Source organism: Lissotriton helveticus, chromosome 8 (genome assembly GCF_964261635.1).
Source record: "Lissotriton helveticus chromosome 8, aLisHel1.1, whole genome shotgun sequence".
Classification (NCBI taxonomy): domain Eukaryota; kingdom Metazoa; phylum Chordata; class Amphibia; order Caudata; family Salamandridae; genus Lissotriton; species Lissotriton helveticus.
Window position 1 is genome coordinate 75,503,945 of NC_136069.1, and position 8,172 is coordinate 75,512,116.

General features: G+C 41.2%; 1 long non-coding RNA gene across 2 annotated transcripts; it reads right to left on the minus strand.

Annotated features, from left to right (window-relative positions):
- Positions 1 to 367: 367 nt before the first annotated feature.
- LOC144771470 (uncharacterized) lies at positions 368 to 2,125 on the minus strand. Of its 2 annotated transcripts, none has more exons than XR_013599293.1 (6): positions 2,048 to 2,125; positions 1,463 to 1,530; positions 1,265 to 1,355; positions 1,089 to 1,170; positions 872 to 971; positions 368 to 642 (listed from the first exon to the last, which is right to left on the minus strand). It is a non-coding gene; the product is annotated as an uncharacterized LOC144771470 (long non-coding RNA). The 2 variants fall into 2 exon arrangements; XR_013599294.1 differs by lacking the exon at positions 2,048 to 2,125 and adding an exon at positions 1,667 to 1,992.
- Positions 2,126 to 8,172: the final 6,047 nt, after the last annotated feature.

The window sequence follows — 8,172 nt, forward strand, 5'->3', positions numbered from 1 at the left end:
CTTGGGGCCCACTTTGCATGTCAGCGATAATTATCGCTAATGACATGCAAAGTGGGCGTGCCAAGATGTTAGCGACTGGAAATCTGGAAATAGTCGCTAACATCCCTATCTCCTATTACCTACTTTTGGAAATAATCGCGCTAAGCGCGATTATCTCCAAAAGCTAACGCCTGCCCAGAGCAGTTCTTATAGTTAACAGTTGGTCCTAGACGTAAATTCACCATACTCAGAAAAATAGGAAGTGTTCCCTGGGTTTAAATTCTTGTAAGTAGAAATGATATCTACCAAACACCACTACTCATACTCTCAACCACCACTCAAATATGCCCATTAGTACCTATTTCTATTAGTAGAACCACAAAAACAATTTAAAGTGGCACAGGATGATTTAATTGCACAAAACTTTACGTAAATTTGGCATAAATTAAAATACATTTAAAATTTGAACAAAGTGCATTATTTTATTTAATACAGTGCCTAATGCTGTTTGTTCAATATATCAATACACAATGTGAAAAATCATTTAAAAACAACGCATATAGTGGAATAAAAACATGTGATCAAATTACAAATGTCGACGCGTTTCGGTGGACACGGCGCTTAACCCCACCTTCTTCAGGACAAAAACAACACAATATGGATCTGTTGATAGAAAATTCAATGTCAGACAATCTCCTTAAGTGCAGTTTTATATTTTGCATGACAATTTCCGTGTACTTTTTTACATCCCTGCCATTTCATTGTTATTGTGGTTAACATTTACCCCGGAGATTTGGTCCCCCTCCCGGATTTTTACACTTGTTCGTCTACGGGCACATACAGGCTGAATTCACACTTACACTCTATTGTTATCGTTATACATTCTACATACCTGAGCCACTATCTCTTAGTCGTATCCTTTGAGTTAATTCTGATACGTATTCTTTCATTAAAATGATGTTCTTTAGGGTCAGTGTTTATCAATTCACGACCTATGAATAAACAGTAATTTCAGTATCTGTTTTTTATTAGATTTAACATATTGGTTCTCTTTGCATTATTTTGAGATGCGGCATCAAAGTCTATGTTCGTATTACTATATCACACACCTTTGATTTCTTTTGGTTGTTTCTATGTCGTTGTATTATCGGGAGTTTCTGTTGCCTTCTCTTTTGCTATTCAGTAAACCACCTGAGATTGTGGGAGTGATAATATTTTTTACTCACTCTGTTTAAAGGTTACACTCTCTGCTGAATGTAATTAATTCGCAGTCGTGTATACTCACCCTCGTACTCTAATTCACATCTTAGACGTTAGTCCTCCCTTCTAAAGGAACTGCCTTTTAGGAAACGCTTATTTCAATTATTGCGTGAGTACTGTAAATTGAACAAAACAGGGGGGAAGAAAAAAACGGGTTGTCATTCCTTTTATATTATATTCACCCTCTTTTTTCAACATTTTAAACCTCTGAATTCTGTCTCACCTCTTGTGCTTCTATAGGCTTATATCTTAGAGATGGATGTATTACTGTTGTCCCATCGGGTCTAGAGTCTGTTTGGGAGAGACATATTTTCTATCAGGTACAAGCAAACTTGATGTATATAAATACATAAATTCGTTAGTCCAGACATACTTCAATTATCATTCAGATAATGTTATTCAATATCTCATTATCCTAGCCATCTACCTTTATTGCATTTCGCTCGTGCTTTTACAAAGCGAGAGCATAATACGGGGCAGATCATGCATTTGGCAAGATTCTTAGCGTGTGCACATTTTACATGGGTTCGGACTGTAGACCTTTCCTTATTCCTTTCATTTAAGCGATGTTCAATTACGTAATCTTGTTTGAACTTTAACAGTCCCAAATTTTAGTGGTCGTTTCACCCGTTTTTAAACCAAACATTCTCGTAGAACTATGCGCTCACTAAGAACTTGTTTTAAAAAAATTTCGGATGACTATTGCGTGCACGGCGCAGATTACATAAAACCCGTTCGATACATTTTTCTTAGTTGTCGTCTTCCCTCAATCACGACGGTTGCCCGCTCTAGCGGCGAACCCTCATACCTTTTGTTTCTTGGGTCTGTTCTTTCTCCCGATATCTCCTCTGTTCAATGTGCGATCATAGAGAAATGCACCCATTTCTTTCCTGCATTTATACTTCCGGGTAATCCCGGTCATGTGTCCTAAGTGTTTCGGGCGCCATCTTGTAGTGTAGTGTTGTTGATCTTATTTTCATTATCTGCTTTCTCCCTTATTATTCTCTTGTATGTTTTAACATCATAAGATGTACATCCTCTCTATTTATCAAAACCATGTTCTAACGTTCTATTTTCCAATTAATAGACAATGTTTTAAGGCTGGAATTATTTTATCAACATAGTCATATAAAACCTCCCGCTATAATCATATATGTTTTTTTCAAAAATCTTCTTCATTAAAGGTGATGTTATTTATCATCCTCATCGGAATTCGTTATAAAAAAACCATTTGAGAGTCTTCTTATCTTATAGTTATATACTGTGGAGGTTCAGCTATGGATTACCTAATTCATCTGCTCTGTATTGTATTATTATATGCAATTATAACTATAATTATAACAGATTTAATCCGCGTTTTATTTATCTATATAGTCTTTCCCACTCTTCCCGGTTATTAAGACCTTGTGTGTGGGTGCTAAATTTACACATAAAGAACTGTTCTCTCACTTTTCTTTTTTTATCTGGATTGCCACCTCTCCTGGACATGATGGTTTTCTCTAACACACACCACCTTAATTCATCCACTGTGTGTTGATGTTCCAGCCAATGGTCAGTTAGTGGGGCATTCTTTTTATGTGTCCTGATGGCAGACCTGTGTTCATTTAGTCTGATCTTGACTTCTCTCATGGTTTCTCCCACATAACCGAGGCCACAGGGGCACATGATTAAATAAATTAAATATTTAGTCTTGCAGTTATACATATTGTTCACTGTATGTATTCCTCCATTTAGAGTAATCTTCTCACCTAATTCTATAGATTTACAGTTTCCACAGGTGCCACATGGATATGTACCCACTAGTTTCTTGTTGGTGGAAATGCTCATCTGGTGCACCGCACCTTTGTCTCTATAGGTTCTTACTAGTCGATTTCTGATGGTTTTATTCCTCCTATACGAGAATAATGGTTTTTCTATTTTGATTGAATTACTTTCCTGTAAGTAACTCCAGTTTCTGTTTATAATGTTCTTGATCTTATTACTAATTACCGTGTAATTGGATACAAAAACTATCTTTTCTATCTTTTCTCTGTTGTTATAGTTATCTTCAAACAGTGAGTCACGGTTGTAAAACTTCGCTCTCTTATATGCTTTTTCAATTATATTTTTGGGATATCCTCTATCTTTTAGTTTACTCTTCAAGATTTCTGCATGTATTTCAAAATCACTCCTGTCTGAACAGTTTCTGCGCAACCACAGAAACTGGCCGAAAGGTATATTATCTTTCTGGCATCGAGGGTGGTCACTGTTATAGTGAAGCATTGTATTTCGGTCAGAGGGCTTCACATAAAGATCGACCATTAGTTCATCTCCTCTGACCTTTATTGTTATATCCAGGAAAGCACATTCTTCCTGGCGCCATCTTGTAGTGTAGTGTTGTTGATCTTATTTTCATTATCTGCTTTCTCCCTTATTATTCTCTTGTATGTTTTAACATCATAAGATGTACATCCTCTCTATTTATCAAAACCATGTTCTAACGTTCTCCCCCTGTGTCTGGTCCGACCATCTACTGATCGAGTCCTCCATCGTCGTCAAAGGATCAGTCAGATCTCCTCCCTTATCAGGAGGAACTGCCCGGAAATGGAAGCTCCTTGATTCACCTGCCTTCCTCTCCTCCCTTGCTGATACTCAGCCATCAACCACTGACATCTCAGACGTCAACATTCTTGATGCTAACATCTCTCATTGGCTCATGACAGCCAGTGATTTATTTGCACCTCTGTCTTGCTTCCCCCGAACACGCCCCAATAAGTCTCACAACTGGTATAACTCGACCCTAAAACAGCAACATCTAGAGCTACGCCAATTGGAACGTAGATGGAGGCGCAATTATCTTAGTGCCGATAGGGAAGCGTACGTGGTCGCGCGGAAAATCTATAAACAAACCATCACTTCCACCAAGTCTGCTTTCATCTCTGAGCGAATCCTAACAGCCCCCAATAAATCTAAGGAGATTTTCAAAGTCCTTGGCGAACTAACATCCGACGCCAGGACACTTCCTAACCTGCCTCCCTCCGCTGAGTCATGCAACGCGCTCAACTCTTTCTTCATTGAAAAGATCACCACAATTAAAAATTCCATATCCCATTCCCCCCCGTTAACCACAGCTACACCTCCCCCTATCAATCCATTTATCCTGGATCGATTTCCTATACTCGATTCTGATTCCCTTGCCAAGCTGTCCTCGCGAGTAAAATCTGGCTCTCCGAAGGACTGCTGTCCCGCGTCCGTGTTTCGTGACATCTGTCACTCCCTTCCCCATTGTATCCTCCCCCTACTTAACTCTTCCCTCAGCACTGGCATAGTCCCCAGGTCATTCAAGGAGGCCGTATTGGTGCCCCTGCTAAAAAAAACTGGCGCGGACCCAGCGGTATTTGTAAACTATCGGCCCATCTCCCTTCTGCCTTTTCTGTCTAAGGTTTTGGAGGCACATGTTACTACTTGCCTATCACACTTCATCGAGGAGTCCAACTTCCTGGCTTTCAACCAGGCCGGCTTTCGACCAGCCCATTCCACCGAGGCTGTGATCCTTGCCGTACTGGACAACCTTAGAAGCAAGGCGGACAGAGGACTACCCCAGGCATTAGTCCTTCTTGACTTATCGGCGGCATTCGACACGGTGGACCACAACATCTTACTCCACCGTGTCGAGTCCGCCGGAGTCCGCGGGCCTGCCTTGTCCTGGGTTAAGTCCTTTTTAGAGGGGAGATCTCAGGCAGTCAGGCTGGGCCCGTTCAGCGCCACCAGTGCTGCGTCATCTTGCGGGGTCCCCCAGGGCTCCCCCCTGTCCCCCCTCCTCTTCAATTTATATCTTTTACCCCTCCTTCACTCTCTAAGTAGGTGGGACGCTACCGTGTTCAATTACGCGGACGACCTGCAGATTATCTTTCCCCTCACCTCCCCTGACGCTGTGTCCAACTTCCAATCGGCTATGACACACATTCAGCACTGGATGTGCCAAAACCAACTAAAGCTCAATCCGGGCAAGACTGAGCTCCTCCTTCCCGGGAGCAGTGCCACCTATTGGGGACCTCAGTTCTGGCCCAGCGAGCTTGGTACTCCTCCCTCTCCCGCTGACCGTGTGAAGAGCCTTGGGGTCATTATTGACTCCGGCCTCACTCTTAAGGCCCAGGTGAGTGCAGTAACATCTTCCTGTATGTTCCAGCTATACAGGATTCGGAAGGTCGCCCACCTTCTAACCCCTGAAGCACTGTTACAAGTCATCATAGCCTTGGTGATGTCCCGCCTAGACTTCTCAAACTCGATCTATCACGGTCTCCCCAACTCCTTGTTATCTAGGTTACAACTCATCCAGAACCAGGCTGCCAGACTCGCGTTCAATCTCTCCAGATGGCAGTCGGCCCGACCTTTACTGTATCAACTTCACTGGCTCCCAGTCAGTGAAAGAATAGCTTTTAAGGTCCACTGCCTGGTCTTTAAAGCACTTACTGGTCCATCTCCTGCTTTCCTCACGTCCTTGATCACTCCTTACTGTCCTTCCCGTGCCCTCAGGTCCACTAACCTTCACCTTTTAGTTGTCCCCCGCGTCAAACTCACCAGATCCGGTGGCCACACTTTTTCTTATTTGGCCCCAAAACTATGGAACTCTCTTCCTCTCCCCCTCAAGACCTCCGGTTCCCTTCTTGCCTTTAGGAAATCTTTAAAAACCCTGCTCTTCTCCCATTGTCACTGAATTCCTCTGTTATAGTTTTAGGATCCTTGGAGCGCCAGGAAACTCACGGTGACAGTGCGCTTAATAAATATCATATAACATAACAACATAACATAACATAGTATGTGTAAACTTTAAGTTAGGATCTCCACAGTTCAACCTTTCGATGAACTCCAATAATTCACCAATTTCACCGTCCCAAATAAAGAATATGTCATCTATGAAGCGTGATGGGTCACGCTTTCATAAAACGGTGCTGCCTCATTATAGATGTGTTTATCTTCAAAGGCACCAACATAGAGGCATGCCAGGCTAGGAGCACAGGTAGCCCCCATGCTGGTGCCCTTGATCTGGCAATAGAGGTCTTCCTCAAAAAGAAAAATATTATTCTTCAGTATTATGTTTGTTAAGTGCACAATGAAATTAGAGTGTTCAGATAAGTCTCCGTTATTGTCTCTCAGTAATTCCCTGACCGTCTCTACTGTGGATGATTGAGGTATATTGGTATATAACGCTTCGATATCAAGCGATACCAACCATTGTTTCTGTTTGTCAAATTTTATACCTTCTATTTTCTTTATCATCTCTGTTGTGTCTTTGATATAAGATCTCTGTTTGGACACCATAGGTCTTAGGAATTTGTCGACGTATATACTGAGAGGTTCTGTGATGGAATTTAAACTAGAGACTATGGGTCTCATAGGGGGATCTTTCATATTTTTGTGGACTTTGGGCAGTCCATATATAGCGGGGATTACTGGGTGGCTGTTGAATAGAAATCTATGTTCGTCTAGACAGATGATATCATCCTCTATGGAAAAGTCCAAGATTGTTTTTACACTGTTCTGTAATCTTTGCCACTCTGTCTGTGAGGAGGGTCTATAATGTTCCCTTACCATTAGAAGAGTCAGGGCAGGCTCATTCTTGTATATAAATCATTTTCACTTTGTTTCACTGATCTCTTTGATCAATCACTTGAGAACTTACTTTCACTCCTCTCTGTGCACTTTTATCGCTATTAGAGCCCCTTGGTTTTGTAAATAATTTTATAAATTTGCCAATCTTTTTCAAAATGTATATTAAATAAGAGAGTCCGGCTGGACTCGATTAAAACTTTTATGTTTCAGTGTTTCCGTATGTATCAATTGATATCTTGGGCTAATATATCTATCATGTCGTGTTTTTTCTAACAACCGTAGTGATTCAATCTAAAGCGGACTGTGTAAAGAATTACTTGAGCACTATAGGAATTGTGTTGTATGGTGAATTTACGTCTAGGACCAACTGTTAACTATAACACTTGATACCCAGGTCCTTTGACTATAATTGGGTTACCCCTTGTTTTATAACAGAGCAGTTCTTAGCCATGATATCCAATGGAAGGTGGATAACATGGCTAAGAGCATTGTCAAGATAATGCATGAATATCGCTGATTTTTCAGCGATATTCATGCATTTCGCAGGATTTTTATCGCTTTTGAGATAAACCTTGATAATATCAAGGTATCTCAGCGGTAAAAATCGTCAGAGCGCGGCGATATAATTATAGCCGCTATAGATTGGTGCATGTTAGCAGAAAAAACAATTTATGTGGGTAGAGGTTGCCCACGCAAATGGGAGCAAATCTAGTCCCGTGGAGAATCTTTCGAGGGATGGTGGTGAAGCTCTTGGGGAACTTGTGGAAAACTGAGCTTGGGACTAAAGGAATTGTAAATGCATTGTTCCAAATTATTGAGTGCCCTTGATGACTTTGTTTAAAACATGCCTCATTGATTAGAACCGAGGCCTGTGCACACGTTTAGGGTATTGGTTGTAGTGTAAAAAACATTATTCAAAGTACTTTCTGTGCAGAAATTATGAAGGTCGACCACAGGAATATCTTTATGATGATTTTATATCACGTTTCTTGATAAATACAGAAGGAAAACCAGCCAACACGTGTTTCGTCACTAGGGAGTATTCCTGTGACTCTTCAGGGCTGTAGGAAAGAAAACCTGACTGTGCGGAAGTCGGATGTATGACGTTACAACGAATGCTTTTACAACGCATGCCATTACGACGCAGGTTTTACAACGCAAGTCGTTACAACGACTTGCGTTGGGGGGCGCTGGATAGTGAATAGTTTAATTTACTATTCCAACTCCAGCCCCCGTGGATATTAGGGAAGGTGTTGGATAGTAATTAAACTATTCCCTATCCTAGAGCGCCCTCCAGCGCAATTCGTTGTAATGACTTGCGTTGTAAAAGTTGCATTGTAA